General features: G+C 47.8%; 1 protein-coding gene across 9 annotated transcripts in view; it reads left to right on the top strand.

Annotated features, from left to right (window-relative positions):
* Window positions 1-5883: 5883 nt before the first annotated feature.
* SPTAN1 (spectrin alpha, non-erythrocytic 1) overlaps window positions 5884-14327 on the top strand; it is a 57177-nt gene continuing 48733 nt past the window's right edge. For 4 of the 9 annotated variants that reach the window (XM_053667860.1, XM_053667859.1, XM_053667858.1 and 1 more), the window contains exon 1: window positions 5884-6037. The gene's annotated coding sequence lies outside the window, so the exon portion shown is untranslated. Of the gene's footprint in view, window positions 6038-8753; window positions 8816-14327 lie in introns of those variants that run through there. The other 5 variants (XM_053667861.1, XM_037150348.2, XM_053667863.1 and 2 more) reach the window with 3 other exon arrangements.

Below are 14327 nucleotides of genomic sequence, written 5' to 3'. Positions count from 1 at the left end.
ATTGAGACAGTGGCAAAACTTGAACACGGTCTGTATGTCCACATTAACTCCCTGACTTTGACTCCTGCACCATGCTTATAAAAATGGATCTTTCTGTTCTTCAGAAACACACATGTAGTATTCAGGGTGAGAGCATGATATCTGCAACGTACTCTCAGATGATTCAGTGGGGGTGGATACATGTTTACACATGTGTGTGTACATAAATAAGTGTATAATACATAGACTAGTAGACCAAATGTGGTCAAATGTTAGCAAATTGGGGAATCTGGGTGTAGGGTATATAGGATTTCATTCTATTATCCCTGTACTTTTTTGTAAACTGTTTCAAAATTAAAAGATAACCCTCGTCCCTCCACCAAAACAACAATAAAAAAACACCTTACAGTCAAATGAGGTGACTAAGTCAAGCTCTAGAACCTGCAGTGAAGGTTACATTGAAACTGTCGTCAGCCTGTGGCAGGAGTGGAGAGTTGACTCTAAACAGGTTTTACAAGATGCTTCCCACTTAAAATGAAACAGGTGCTTGGGGAGTGGAATCTCAGTTGGGTGGAGACAAGTGGCTCATGGACTTGGAGGGCTTGGTGGTTCGAGGTAAAAGATGGGAGCTCAGAAAACAGATCCATTTTGCGTAGGGCAGCTTTTCCCAGAGAGCTTTTCTGCAGGATTCTAAAAAAAGAGTTCAGAGGTCAAAGAAGTTTGGGAAGTGTGTACTGAGTTCAAGGTCAAAGAAGTGAAGTAATAGATGAAACGAGAATGGCAGTGCTGGTGATCGTTGATGGTGGTGATGAGCAGATGCAGGTTCATTGTAATATTCTGCTTACTAGGCTTATCTTTGAAATCTTCTTTAATAAAGAGTTTCAATTCTAAATCAAAGGAAAAAGGGACTTTTTCTTGCAGGACTTTTTGGTGCCTTAACTTCGTTGCTTTGAATTGTCAGCCTCCAAACTGACATGAAACTCCCTGTTTCCAGAGCTTCTCTTGGGCCTGGTATTTCTGGGAATACACTTTTTGGAATGCTTTATTTGGAGGTTAGGCTGGTCACCAAAGTATTTTGGAGAGAGTATGTGATCCAGGTACTTAAAAATAGTCCAAAAATTTAAAAGACAGCAAAGAAGTCCCCAACTCCTTCCATTCTCGGTACCCACTTGAGCATCTCTGTGCATAGGGAACAGAGAGAGGAATTCAGTTCTTAGGCAGACGCAGTTCCCGTGCTGTCTTGCCACCTGCTGTCATTCGGGAGAATCTCAGATTCTTTTTCAAGTCCATCAGTATGCACGCCGTCACCAGTATTGTCTTGGACTTAGGAATCCTGCATAACGTACCATTTTTCAGTTGGTGACTAGTTGCTTCTAATTTTTTACAATTATTCACATTCATATATATATCTTGTCCCACCTTTTTAGGGTAAGTTCCTGGCTGGAATGTTTTGTCAAGCAGCATGTGAGTTTTATATTCTGATCCATGCTGCCAAATTGCTCTTCCAGAAAGTTTCTACTCAACATGGGTCAGATCTATCTGGTGGAAATGAGGGGTGGGCTCAGGAGAGAAGGACATTCTAATTGGAGGCAAAAGCATGAAAAATGGAAAAATAAAAAACCCGTTTGGGAGAAGAAAATGAAAAAATTTAAAAAGCATGAAAAATAAAAAATAAAATAAAAGCATAAAAGATAAAAGCACGATGTCCTGGCTGATGTGGCTCAGTGGATTGAGCACCAGCATGCGAACCAGTCACTGGTTTGATTCCCAGTTGGCACAAACCTGGGTTTTGGGCCAAGTTCCCAGCAGGGGGCATGTGAGAGGCGACCACACATTGATGTTTTTCTCCCTGCCTTTCTTCCTCCCACCCCCTTTCTAAAGATAAATAAATAATTTTTAAGCATGAAAAATGGAAAATAAATAACCTGTTTAAGAAGTGACTAAGCTCACCTCTGGAGAAAAGTATTAGAAAATGGCTGTAGAAAGAAGTGGAATGAGTTTGTGGGTCCTCCAGAATCTCTAATTAGTCTGGGCAACTCTAAGCAATGACAAGCTACTAAAGCTTTTTTCCAAGGCCCTGGCTGGGTAACTCTGTTGGTTAGAGCATCGTCCCAATATGCCAGGGTCGTGGATTCAGTTCAGTTCCGGTCAGGGCATGTACAAGAATCAACCAATGAATGAGTAAGTAAATGGAACGACAGATCAATGTTTCCCTGTCTCTTTCTCCCTTCCTCTTCCTAAAAGTCCATAAAGAATTTTTAAAGAAGTTTATTTCAAGAAGGCCTGACATTATTTTAACTGATTTTAGAAATAGAGGAAAGGAGAGAGACAGAGAAACATGGATTTGTTTCATTTATTGATGCATTGATTAGTCGATTCTTTTTTTTAAGATTTTATTTATATATTTTTAGAGAGAGGAGAAGGGAAGAAGAGAGGGAGAGAAACATCAATGTGTGGTTGCCTCTCACCAGGCTCCCACTGGGGACCTGGCCCGAAACCCGAAACCAGGCATGTGCTGACTGGGAATTGAACCAGTGACCCTTTGGTTCGCAGCCCACGCCTGATCCACTGAGCTACACCAGCCAGGACTAATTTTTTTAAAAAAATTTATTTATTTTAAAATTTATTTAATTATTGTTCAAGTACAGTTTTGTTTTTTACTCCCATCTCAGCCCCCCGCCCAGTATTTATTTTTATTTTACTCTTTTTTTTAGAGAAGGGGAAGGGAAGGAGAAAGAGAGGGAGAGAAACATCAATGTGTGAGAGATACTTTGATCTGTTGCCTGTCACTCGCCCCCAACTGGGGATCTGGCCAGCAACCCAGGCATGTGCTCTGCCTGGGAATTGAACTGGCAACCTTTCATTTTGCAGGCCAGTGCTCAATCTACTGAGCTACACCAACCAGGACTAGTTGAATCTTGTATGTGCCCTGAACAGGGATTGAACCCACAACCTTGGCCTATGGGGCGACACTCAAACGAACTTAGCTACTCAGCCAGGAGGGCGTCACACTCACTGTGGTGGAACCCTCCCCACCATCCACTCCAGAACTTTCTCATCTGCCCAGACCAGACTGAAACTCCGTCCCCATTAAACACGAACTCCCCACTGCCCCTCTCATAGCCTCCAGCCAGAAAGTAGAGCTTCCTGCTCTACTTTCTGTCTCTGTAGATTTGACTATTCCAGGGACCTCACGTAAGTGGAACCCACAATAATTGCCTGTTTGCGTCTGGCTTATTTCATGTAGCGCGCCTTCGAGGTTTTTCCAGTCACTGTTTGGAAGCTCTGTCCTGTTCCTTGCCAGCCCGGACAGTCATCTGGGAAGAAGTGCAGCCCACTTGCCAGTGGGACTCCCTCATGGGGACAAAAAAAATAGTGGAAGTGTTGGTGCCTGCTTGTTCGCTTTGCTGTGTGTGTGTGTGCAAGAGAGAGAGCAGAGAGAGACACTTGACTGTCCCAGGGAGAGGGGACAGGTATCTCTCCATGGCTGGAACGTGTGAACGCATTATAACATTAGTGTATTTCCCAGTGGTTGACCTTGAACAACTTGAAAAGGCAGTGGGACTGCTGGGATGCCAAAGCTTAAGGCACACAGCAAACCTTCAGAGAACAGCTGGAGCAGAAAAGGAACTTAAATTCAGCCCTACCTCCAGCTTTTCAGGACACCAGGAACAATGTGGCCGAGGGCGTGGAGTTGATTGCTTACGGGAGCAACTGTCCAGTGTTTTTTGAACATCTTTTTTCTGAATGAGTGTCAGACAACAAAGAATGACATTATCTGCTTTGTCATCCCTCCTCCCCACACCTAGCAGAGTGTTAGGCATGTGGTGAAGCCGATGGGAGGTCACGTAGGCAGACAATAGCACATATGAAGAAAGGAATTTTTTTTAAAGTTTCATCTCCAATGCCAAATGCTGAATGGGGTGGGTGGGTGAGTGGGAGGTGGAGAAGGCTGGAATACTATTTTTGGAAACATCTCAGATCAAAGGATTGAGTAAGATTTTAGTTTCTATATCAACACAGAAGCTCTAAGGTCTCCAATCTGTTTTGCATCTGGCAAAGGCAGCAAAACCTCCATTTCACTATGAGGTTTCAGAGTGATTTAAAAGAAAAATCCTCCCTTTTATAGCTCCTGCCCTTGGCCTTGAGACACATTCTTTTGCTGGAGCAGGTCTGGGTCAAGTTTTGGAGAGCTACGATTGTGTTAGCCATTTTGCATCCAGAGCTGAAATTTTTTTTGCTGTTACCCACTGGAGAAGAGGCCATGGACACCATCAGCTGTTGCCAGAAGTGCACACCCCAGGGAGGAGTTACCCAGTCCTGTTTTCTCCACGTAGTAGATTGCAGGAAATGCCTCCTAGCTCCTACGTTTTTCCTCCACATTCTGTAAAGCTGCTTCTTGGGTGTGGCCACTCCTTTTTTCTCTCCACTCCAATGGACTGTGGGAACAGTTTTTCCTCACTGTCATGGTTACAGCCAGGGTGGCTTAGAAACAGGATTACAGATCCCAGGCACAGGGGAACAAGCCAGACTGCAGAGGATCGGAAGCTCAGGGCTGGGCCTGGGCTCAGGCTCAAGTTCTGGTGCTGTGCCCAGTGCCTTTATATTTATTTAAAGAGGAGGGCTGCTGGGTAACCGGGAGGCTGAGGCCTTCCTGAGCCGCAGAGCTTCCAAGCTCTGGGTCTGCCTGACCGCACAGGAACGAGCCCCAGGTTACTCCCAATGGCTGAGGCCCAGCTGTGACCCCAGTGGGGGTGAGGAAAGGGTGTTCTAACCCGTGACTCAAACTGCAAGTCCGTAAGGAACAGAAATTCCAGAAATCTTTTCTGTCCTCGGCACTCCAGCCTTTGCCAGCACAATGTCCTGCTCTGCTGTGGGAAGGCAGGATGACATACTGTTTAAGAGAAGGTCCTGCTTGATTCGTTTCAGCTTTTCCTTTTGATAGCTGCCTGATGGAGGGCAAGACTCCTAGCTTCCATGTCAGTGTGCTCATTTGCAAAATGGGGAAATAATACCCACTGCATAAAATCACCTCAAATACTTAAAGTAACACATGAAATGCTTACCATAGTGCCTGGTACACGAGGAAAGTTCAGTTAATGGTGGCAGGAAGAACTTTAATGTCTTGTTTAGAAAATACAATGAAGGCATCCTATTCCACGTATGACCTCTGAGAAAGCTTTTGTTGTGAGTTTATGAGACATTACTAACTCTCCAAATCCCGGAATGACAGACTTCATTTCTAAATTAGTCTTTATTTTTTATGATCGGAATTGGCCTTTTTCTTAACACCTCCTCAAACCTGGATCCCCCAAATCATCCTCGGTTTCTGACCCTAGACCCCACCGGCATAGGTTGACTTGCGTCCCCGGCCCCAGACGTCTCCAGAAAGTGGGCAGGAGGAAGAGAAGCACACGGTGACCTCATCCTTGGGGACTGGGTGTTTTTCCGGCCGGGGAACGCAGCATCCCCAGCCAGACTGCAGAGATGACCCCTGCCCCGCCTCTCGCTGCAGTCCTGGAAGGACTCCCAGGGGTAGAAGGGTGGGGTGCAGATTCTCTGCAGGGCGGGGAGGGGCAGGATTGGAGGATCCAGGCTGCGGGGAGGGCGGGGCGGCTGGAGCATCTCGCCCGCCCGAGCGGAGGCGAAGACTCAATGCCCCATCGATCCCCCTCCCCCATCCCTCGCGCGCGCCCTCCTTTCCCATCCTCCGCCGCGCACCCGCAATCTCCTTTTCCCCGGCACCGCCACTTCGGCTCCTTCCGGGAACGTTCGCCCCTTTCCGTCAGACGCTCGGGAAGCGAGTCCGTGAAAGCTCCGCCCCCTCTGCTCGGCCGACGCTCGCCCCCGCCCCTCTTTCCCTGTCTGGGCGCTCCCTCGCGCTCGCGCCCGCCCGCCGCCGGAACGCGCGTGGCCGCGTATAAAAGAGGTGGGGCGCGCGCGTCGCCGCCACTACCCGCTGCGGAGCGAACGGCAAGGAGCAGAGGCCGCAGAGGAACGTTGGTCCCTCAGCAACCCCCCAGCCCCACGCACTCACGGCTTTCACCCGCAGAAACCGGTGAGACAGGGAGCAGGGGAGCGCGGGCGGAAGCGGGGTCGGAGGGCAGCGGACCCCTGGGCGGGGAGGGGTGTCGCCCCCGGGGAGGGGCGGGGCTACCGCGCGGACAGGTGAGCCGGGCCGGCCTTGCAGCTTCCTCAAGCGGGCGGGGTGCCGGGCAGTCGGTCTCGACCGGCTTGTGGCGCGTGTGTTGGGGAAGAGCTACCTGGCAGAGTCCCGGTGTTTGCAGCTGGAATGTCATTGACTGGGCAGAGGGGGTGGCGAGGCCGCCGGGTCCCTCCCCGCCCCCAGCCCCAGCCTGGCCGCGGCCCCGCCCTGCCCCATCCGGTTGCGGCAGGTGGGGCTGGGGCTCCCTGGTGGAGATGGTCCCCGTTCCCCTTCCTGCAGAGCGCTTCCACCACCGCACCCAGTTTCTTCCCTTGGTGGGGAGCGACTTCTGCAGCTTCGTTTTCCAAATCTCTGCAAGCAGCGCGAGCCCCCTCTTTCTCTTTCCCTTGGAGGAGAAAGAGTCGAGAGCTTGAGGTGAAGGTCTCTTTGATCTTAATTTCACCCGGTTCGGCGATTCGTGGCCTTCTCTGGATGCAGAAAGGCTCGAGGCTGCCCTCTCTTCTTTTTTTCTTGCAATAAACATTTCTTTCCTACCCAGTTGTGAGTTGCTTGTAAAAAGCGGATAGCTGCGGCTCTTGCTTTGTGCGAGACTCAAATCAAATAACTTAATAGCTTAAGAGTTACTGTTTTCCTGAGACCGGGTTTTTCGAGTCGAGGGCGGTATATTATTTGTCAAAAATTCTACAGCCATGCCGGTGCTGAATGATAGAGCAGCCTTTTGTCTGAAAGCCGTCCCCGAATCTGATTAGGTGTTTCCCCAAGAAAATTGCTTTTAAAAGTCTCTTTGATGTATTGGAGTAAAGTGTATTTTAAATAAAGGGCTTGGTAACGTTAAGGGTCAGATATGTTTTAAATGAAAAGCCCGAATAGATCAGAAAGCTGAGTTGAGAGGATGCTTGAACCGCTGCAACACCTTATCACATTTTTTTTAATATAATAGGTCCTGAAATCAGTACTGTAGGCCCTTTGTTCTGTCTTCATCGTGGTATTTTAGAAAAACTTAACCATCATGGCTGTTAGGAAAGAATAGAGGAGACCATACGAAGTATTGAGAAATTGCGTTGTCATAGCAATTGGACCTTACTGAAACAGAATGTATCAAAGATGGAAGGGTGGGGGTGTCTTGCAGCCAGAAAAGAAAATCTTAATAGCAGTGGGAACACTCAGCTATGTGAAGCCATGGAGCCAAGGTTCTGACTCTGCAAACCAGTCATCTATTTTCCCTTTTGTTGCAGCTAATGTCTGAGATTTTGAAAGGTCAGATTGAAGTCAAAGTTTAAAAAATGTGCTGCAGGGGAAAAATGTGCTGCAGTGAGGGCCTCTGTGCAGGAAATGAACAATAAGCCCTTTTTAGTAACTGGGCCAATAATTACTCAGAGGGCCCTCAAAGTGTGTTAGCTGTCATCCAGGGACCTAGATGGAGCGATGCACTGGAAAGGAGGATTTGCTCTGGACCAGACAGGTGTGAAGCCGTTCTCAGCGTCAGCCGTGGGCTCAGGAGCATTCTCCAAGCTGCTGTGGGTCTGTGGCCGCGTTCTGTGGTAATCTAATAATTGGAGAAATCTGATCTGTCTCTGGCTCCAACACAAGCTCATCAGGCAATCTGATGAACAGGTTGAGGTGGTTCCCTGGGTTAGAATTCTTCTCTCCATTTAATTGTTTCCCTGACCCGCCTTCATCCCAAAGGGAGGGGCCCACTGCGGATCCTGAGAAACGGGTATCCACCGTCGTCCACAGTGCTGTCATTGCTGAACCTGCTCTGAGGACAGTCACCACGAGGCCCGCCTCATAGTCAGTCCTCTGGGCTATTCCAGGATGCCACTGGTTACGCAGCTGGCCCTGCTGCAGCTTATCAGCTGTGGTCCCAGTAGGTAGAGGAATTCAGAATTCGGCGCCCCCATAGCAAATGCTGGCTCCAGGAATTCAGGAGGAAAGCACTGAGGGCCAATGGACTGGAGCAGCTGCCCTTGGACCTCCCTTCGACCTTTTTTTTTTTTTTGCATATTCCTCCTGCAATTGTTTTAAACAGGAAATAGTATTTCATAGAGGAAGCGGACCTGGACCTGTAAATTAGGCCCAAGTCAGATCTTTATAGCTTGAGTTCTTGACTCTGATGATTTCGTGAAATTATGCTGTTTTATTACTGAATGGAAGGGGATTTAGGGATCAAGTAGCCCTAGGAATTTCAGTCCATTGGAACTTCTAGTGTTAAAAAGCATATTCAGTATTATTACGGTATTTTGAAAAGTGGGGAAACTGAGGCCCCAAGGGACTATGATGACTTGGCCACGGCAGCACATTTAGACAGATAGGAACTGCTGAGACCAGAGAGCCTCAGTTCTCTTTCCGCATAAGTCCCTGGTGGGATTTATTAATAGAGAGCGCTGGGGAAGAAATCTGAAATTTGATTCTTATCTGTATTCAAGTATTTTTAAGGATCTGTTTTCTCCGTTTTGAAACGATTTTGTTCCCTTTGCCCTCAGAAGCCTGTTATCTCGCTCTTCCCCCGCCCTTTCAGACTCCACATTGCTCCATCATGTTGTCATCGTTTCGTAAGCGCAGAGTCCAGGTATTTGACCAGCATGCAGGAAATGCGTTGCCTTTTCGCTTTTGCCTGGTTTGCAGTGAAGACACTTTGGTGTCAGAGAAGTGGGGTGATCCCAAGGGAGGGTAAGAACTCGGCCTGCATGCCTTTTCTGTTAAGGTTCCTGTTAGGGTTGGTTTTTTTCCCTTGTTTGGTTTTGGTGTTATGTGAACAGAAGTCTTAGCAAATTTATTCTAAAATTTTCAAAGCCTCCTGTTTTTTACCTTCCTCCCTTTAAGGCATGAATATATTATTTCTTATCACCCTACTGGCATTTGCATGTAACATTTGCTGGGTTACTTTTTATTGATGGTTACTTGGTTCTTAAGAACCAAGGGACTAAACAGATTATCTCAGATATTTGAAAAAAATCTGGAAAACATGTAGTCAAAATAGTATTTTAAAATTTGGCAAGTATTGTAAACTTGTTTTTGTTTCCTCTTTCCATTAACTTATTTTTTTCTGCCACAATCCTTATAATGAAATGGAGCTTGTGTTTTTTACTTAAAAAAAAAAAAAGCTTGCTATATATCTATTGTGTCTATGTACAGTTTTTGAGTTTTTGTCAAAAAGAAAAATACTTAAAATTAACGTCTTGCTATTCCACAAGGAGAAATACAAACTTTGCAAATGTCTAGTGATCAGGGGTGATAAATCCAAAGCAGGCCCTTTTATAAATCAGACTGGTTAATTATTTAAACGAGGTTTATAAAAATGGGCCATGTTATAATATTCTCATGTTTTGATCTTGTTTTGAATCTTGGTAGCAATGTTTTGCACTTAAATACCTCACATCTGAATTTTACAGGTGAACAGGTAAGTAGCAGCAAGGTAGTAATTGGGGGGCATGCAAAAGGAAGTTTTCCCAGCGTTTCGGGGTTTTGATGCAATGCAGTATGAGATTTCTGCTTTCCCAAAGCTAAGTCCCTTGGATTTAGGGATCAACTAGCCCTAGGAATTTCAGTCCGTTGGAATTTCTAGTGTTAAAAAGCATATTCAGTATTACGGTATTTGAAAAGTGGGGAAACTGAGGCCCAAAAGGGCTATGATGACTTGGCCACGGCAGCACACTTAGATAGGAACTGCTGGGACCAGAGAGCCTGCTCGCCTCCGCAGAATCCTACTGAGGAGTTGAAATGGATGCATCAGTTTGAAGGCTGTTGTGCAGTGCAGATCCACAGTTCTGATTGGAATGTGGTTTAAACAAAGATATTTTTTTTCGTGGTTAAATCTAATTCATGTAATTTTTACCTCTTTACTTATCAGCAGATTGACACTAAAATCTTCAGCCAGGCTGGTCTTTTGAGTTAATTCTTTTGATCTGATAATCAGTTGGTGTCCACTTGTTATGGGTGCTAACCAGTCTTTTGGTGGTTCGTCCTGGGGGAGCCCTTCCACGTCCCTGGGTGTGTGAAGTCCTCCTGCTGTGGAAATGTAAAATTTGGTGGTAGATTAGCTGTATAAGCCATGGAGAAAGGACATTGTCGGTCCGTTCTTCACCTTTGGGCTCCGACCGAGCAACAAAACAAAGCTGATGAATGATTTCTGTGCCCTTTTGCTTTGGGTAATGTTTACGAATTTTCCTGTGGAGCCAAGTGATCTTTTCATTCTGTTAGTTCCTAAAACCCCTTTCCTTGCAAAACTGTATACCTTGTGTCCTGCCTGCAGTGGGAATTCATTTTGCGGTATTCCCAAGGTCTCTTACATCGGTGTGTTTAGCCCGTTGAAATGCCGGCAGTCCCTTTGCTTTGTTTTAAAGAGTGACTCCTTTCCTCGTCACCATGGTTTTACTCTCTTCCGAGGTTCCGTGGAGAAGCTGGCAGCTGGATTCTCCCGCTCACCCAGATTGGGGTGAGGTGTCTGAAACCACTCACTACAGGTGCCGAGTTGGCAGAAGCCAAAGCGTTTGGCCTTTGGTTTGAAAATGTTTGTATCTGCAGCCTTTTCTGTTGCTTAACCCGGGGTCTGTCCCACCCACCGCCTCTCCCCACCCTCCAAAGATGAGACCAAGACCTCCCTTGGCGCAGCGGGGCAACTCGCCTCTGTAGGTTAGGTGGAGGCGCCTAAATATTCCCCAGGTACCAGGAACCGTCTCAGACAGCTGTCTCTTGACATTTGTTAAGAAGTCAAAGATGCTAATTAATGGTCAGCTTCTTTAGCAGGCCTCCATTTTCACTTGGCCATGGGTGTACATTTGTTTATATGAGGAGGCGTTCTTAGACATGTTATATTTTTGGATTAAACTAGAATTTTCTAGCCCAGATTTCATACCACTAGGCCTCTGCTTCTCTTCCCCAAGATCTAGCAGTACTGTGAGAATGCTGACAGGATCTCTTTATTGATTACAGTAGAGGGCACGGTTGCGATTCCTGCTCTGTCCCCCGAGAGCAGCCCACATGACTCGCCGAGTGATGCAGCCAGCGTTTTGACTGCTGCATTGCAGCGTTTATAATTAGCCCGTATCTTCAGCCTGGCCTAACAGTATCTGCAAAAACACGACCTTTTTCTTTGGTTACCTTAAGTGGGAAGCTGTCCTTAAACATACAGAGAATACATTCAGCACTTCATTTCCCCTGCCTCGTTCTCTGTGTGCAGGGGCCTGGCAAAACCAGGGCTGATCTGCTGCTTTGAGATCAGCAGGCAGTGGACTGCAGTCCTGGGAGGTCAGTGCGGGGTGTCAGACGGTCAGGGGAGTAGATGGGTAGGCTGGTGCGGTCGGGGATTGTTTCTGATGGCACTTTCCCCAGTCTTCCCTTCTACTCCTCAGAGGTGTTAATCCTGTTAAGGCAGAGAACTGCTTGGAAGTTCTCTATGGAATCTGCCTTATCAGTCAGCTGCATATTTGGGGGCAGGGGTGGAGTTCGTACAGCCTGCCTCTGCCTGAAGGGAATGTGGTGAGCACTGGCAGAGCCTGAGGAATTCCACTGTCTCACGTAGTATTGGGTGAGGGGTTACATAAGCACCTTTGGCTGGCAATATGAAAGTGTTCCTGTATTTAACATAGTCTGTGGACATACCCTTATAGGAGCAAAAAGAAACGGGGAGCTTGTGTAGGTAAGGTAGAGACGGCTCCTGATCAGGTTAAGGGTGGGGGACTCTCATTAACCTGTAACCTGGGCTCCTGTTATCTCGCAAACGCACGTTCTGAGTATCCGCGGCGGTGGGAGAGTTCTGATGGCTTGCAGATGCCCAGCTCCCCGGAGCAGGCCAGCCTTGGCTTGGCAGCGCTCCCACCTCCTGACGTCAGCTGATCACTGCAGGAAAGAAAAGTCCATTATTGCCTGACCAAAGCACTCGGTATAGAATTGACTCGTTCTACTTCACTGGGGTGACAAAGAGGGCCTTTTAGGTTGGTTAATTTCAGCAGGGCCCCGCTGGTCTGCCTCCCTGGATTGGTAGGGCCAAATCAGCAAGCTGGACCCAAGCAGGGGCGCTTGCCCAGGTGGAACCTTTGCAGTGGTGGGTTGGGGGTTCTTGTTTCCATTATGAAGGGCTGCTCCCCAGTGTGATTTTGTGGAAATTTCCGTAGCAGCTACAGGACTTTAAAGAGGCAGTGAACCCTGTGGTGTGAGGAGGCAGGACAAACACCTGCGACATTAACCTGAAGACTGAGACACCTCACAGGAGCCGCCCATGCAGGGCGGTCACGGTCCCAGACAGAACTATACCTCCTTCGGAAAGTTTCCTTACAAGGAAATTCTGTCAGCCAGCAAATCAGACACAGTTGCCTGCTGTTTTCCCATTTTAACTCTCTCCTGAGGAATAAGAACAAGGGACGTTTATAAATTATTTTTAACCTTCATTGTTCACTAACTTAGGAATATTCAGTCTTTTTTTTAAATCCTCACTGAAGGACATTTTTAATGATTTTAGGAAGAGGGGAACGCAGGGAGAAAGGAAGGGAAAGAAACTTCGATCGGTTGCCTCCTGCATGTGCCCCAACTGGGGGCGGAACCCACAATCCAGGCATGTGCCCTGATCTAGGATCAAACTTTCCGTGTACGGGACAACGCTCCAACCAACTAAGCCACACACCAGGGCAGGGTGCGCAGTCTCCTAAAGAAACAAAACTAATGTCGGTGTTTTAATGATTAATTAATTAATATATCTTCCTCCTTTCTTTTTCCCTCCAAAGTGGGGATATAAAAGATAAGAGGTAGTGAAAGGAATTAATGAATAACCAAACAGCCACCAGTAAGGAGTGTGTCAGCGCCAGTCATTTCCGGCATCGCTGGTTCTAGCACGCTAGCCTGGGAACCGACCGTCATGGGCCACCCTGGGCTCCCCCACCTGCTAAGTAGGTGATCCTGTGTCCTGTGTACTTAACTGACAGCGCTTCTTGATTTCCAGGTTTAGAGTGCAATCGACTGTAATGTGCACCAAGTTCTGTGGTCAGAGAGTAAGACAAGGCGTTTTTCATAGTCCCTTGGGGACTTTAAATTCCCTAAAAAACTTATAAAAACGGCAGGGAGGAAACAGCAGTGACATGGCAGAATGGGAGGGTACCCAAGAGCAGCGCCAAAGGAGTGAGGCCTTCTGATTCAGGCCTCGGGGAGGACGAGGAAGCAGCGCCGCACTAGGCGGGCGTGGTGCGGCCTGGAATGGTGGTGTTGGGGAGGGAGAGGGGAGAACAGTCCTGCAAAGGGGACTCTGTGAGCTGGGAAGCGCGCCCACCCAGGGCCAGGAACCCGGGTTGCTGGGGAGTCTGGGGAGTTTGCTGTGAGAAAGGACTGGAGCAGACCGCAGACCAGGCAGGTGAGGATGGTGCCCTTGTCAGGCTGGAATCGGTCTTCTCTGGCGGAGTCGGATACACTTCGGGCAGCAGCGTAAACCAGAACTGCCTTGTTGTGATTCCTTTTTGTTTTTTCCCCCCAAAGTTTTATATATTTATTTTAGGAAGCGGGGGGAGACGGAAACATCTATGTGCAGGAGATACTTCGAACAGTTGCCTGTCGCATGCCACCAACGGGGAACCTGGCCTGCATCCCAGGCATGTGCCCTGCCTGGGACTCGAACTGGCAACCTTCTGGTCCGTAGGCCGGCACTCAGTCCACTAAGCCACGCCAGCCAGGGCATAATTCCCTACTGTTACAGAAACTTCATTCCAAACAGACAGTTAGGGTTTCAAGGTTGCCCTCAGCTTTCGGTCCTAAGGACTCTCCCGAAGGCTCTTGTGAGAAGAGAGAATGTTTCTTCCAGGCACAGCTGTCGCTGACACAGAACTTGCCTTCCTGGGCGTCATTTCCCCAGGTCCCACCCTGTCAGAGGAGCAGCTGACTTTCAGAATGAACTGCCCTGTGGTCGTGTGGGGTCAGCGCCCAGACTTGCTCCTCGGGGGCCTCCCGGTTATGCGGCTCCGGTCAGCACGCCCTTCGCGGTTTTTGTGGTGAATGCAGCGGTTACCTGGGTAGAGTTCCAGTTTGACCGTGTGGAGAAATGAAACTCGGGTGGACTCGTGAGCTCTCCCCCCTTCACAGATAAATCGGGGCTGTGCATACTCTCGGTCTTATCCAACAAACATTTTTTTAAGACTTTATTTATTTATCTTTAGAGGGGAAGGGAAGGAGAGAGGGAGAGAAACATCAATGTATGGTTGCC

This window comes from Artibeus jamaicensis, unplaced genomic scaffold, assembly GCF_021234435.1.
Source record: "Artibeus jamaicensis isolate MK-2021 breed Jamaican fruit bat unplaced genomic scaffold, CSHL_Jam_final contig_471, whole genome shotgun sequence".
Taxonomy (NCBI): domain Eukaryota; kingdom Metazoa; phylum Chordata; class Mammalia; order Chiroptera; family Phyllostomidae; genus Artibeus; species Artibeus jamaicensis.
This window is presented reverse-complemented; position numbering and strand designations above follow the sequence as displayed.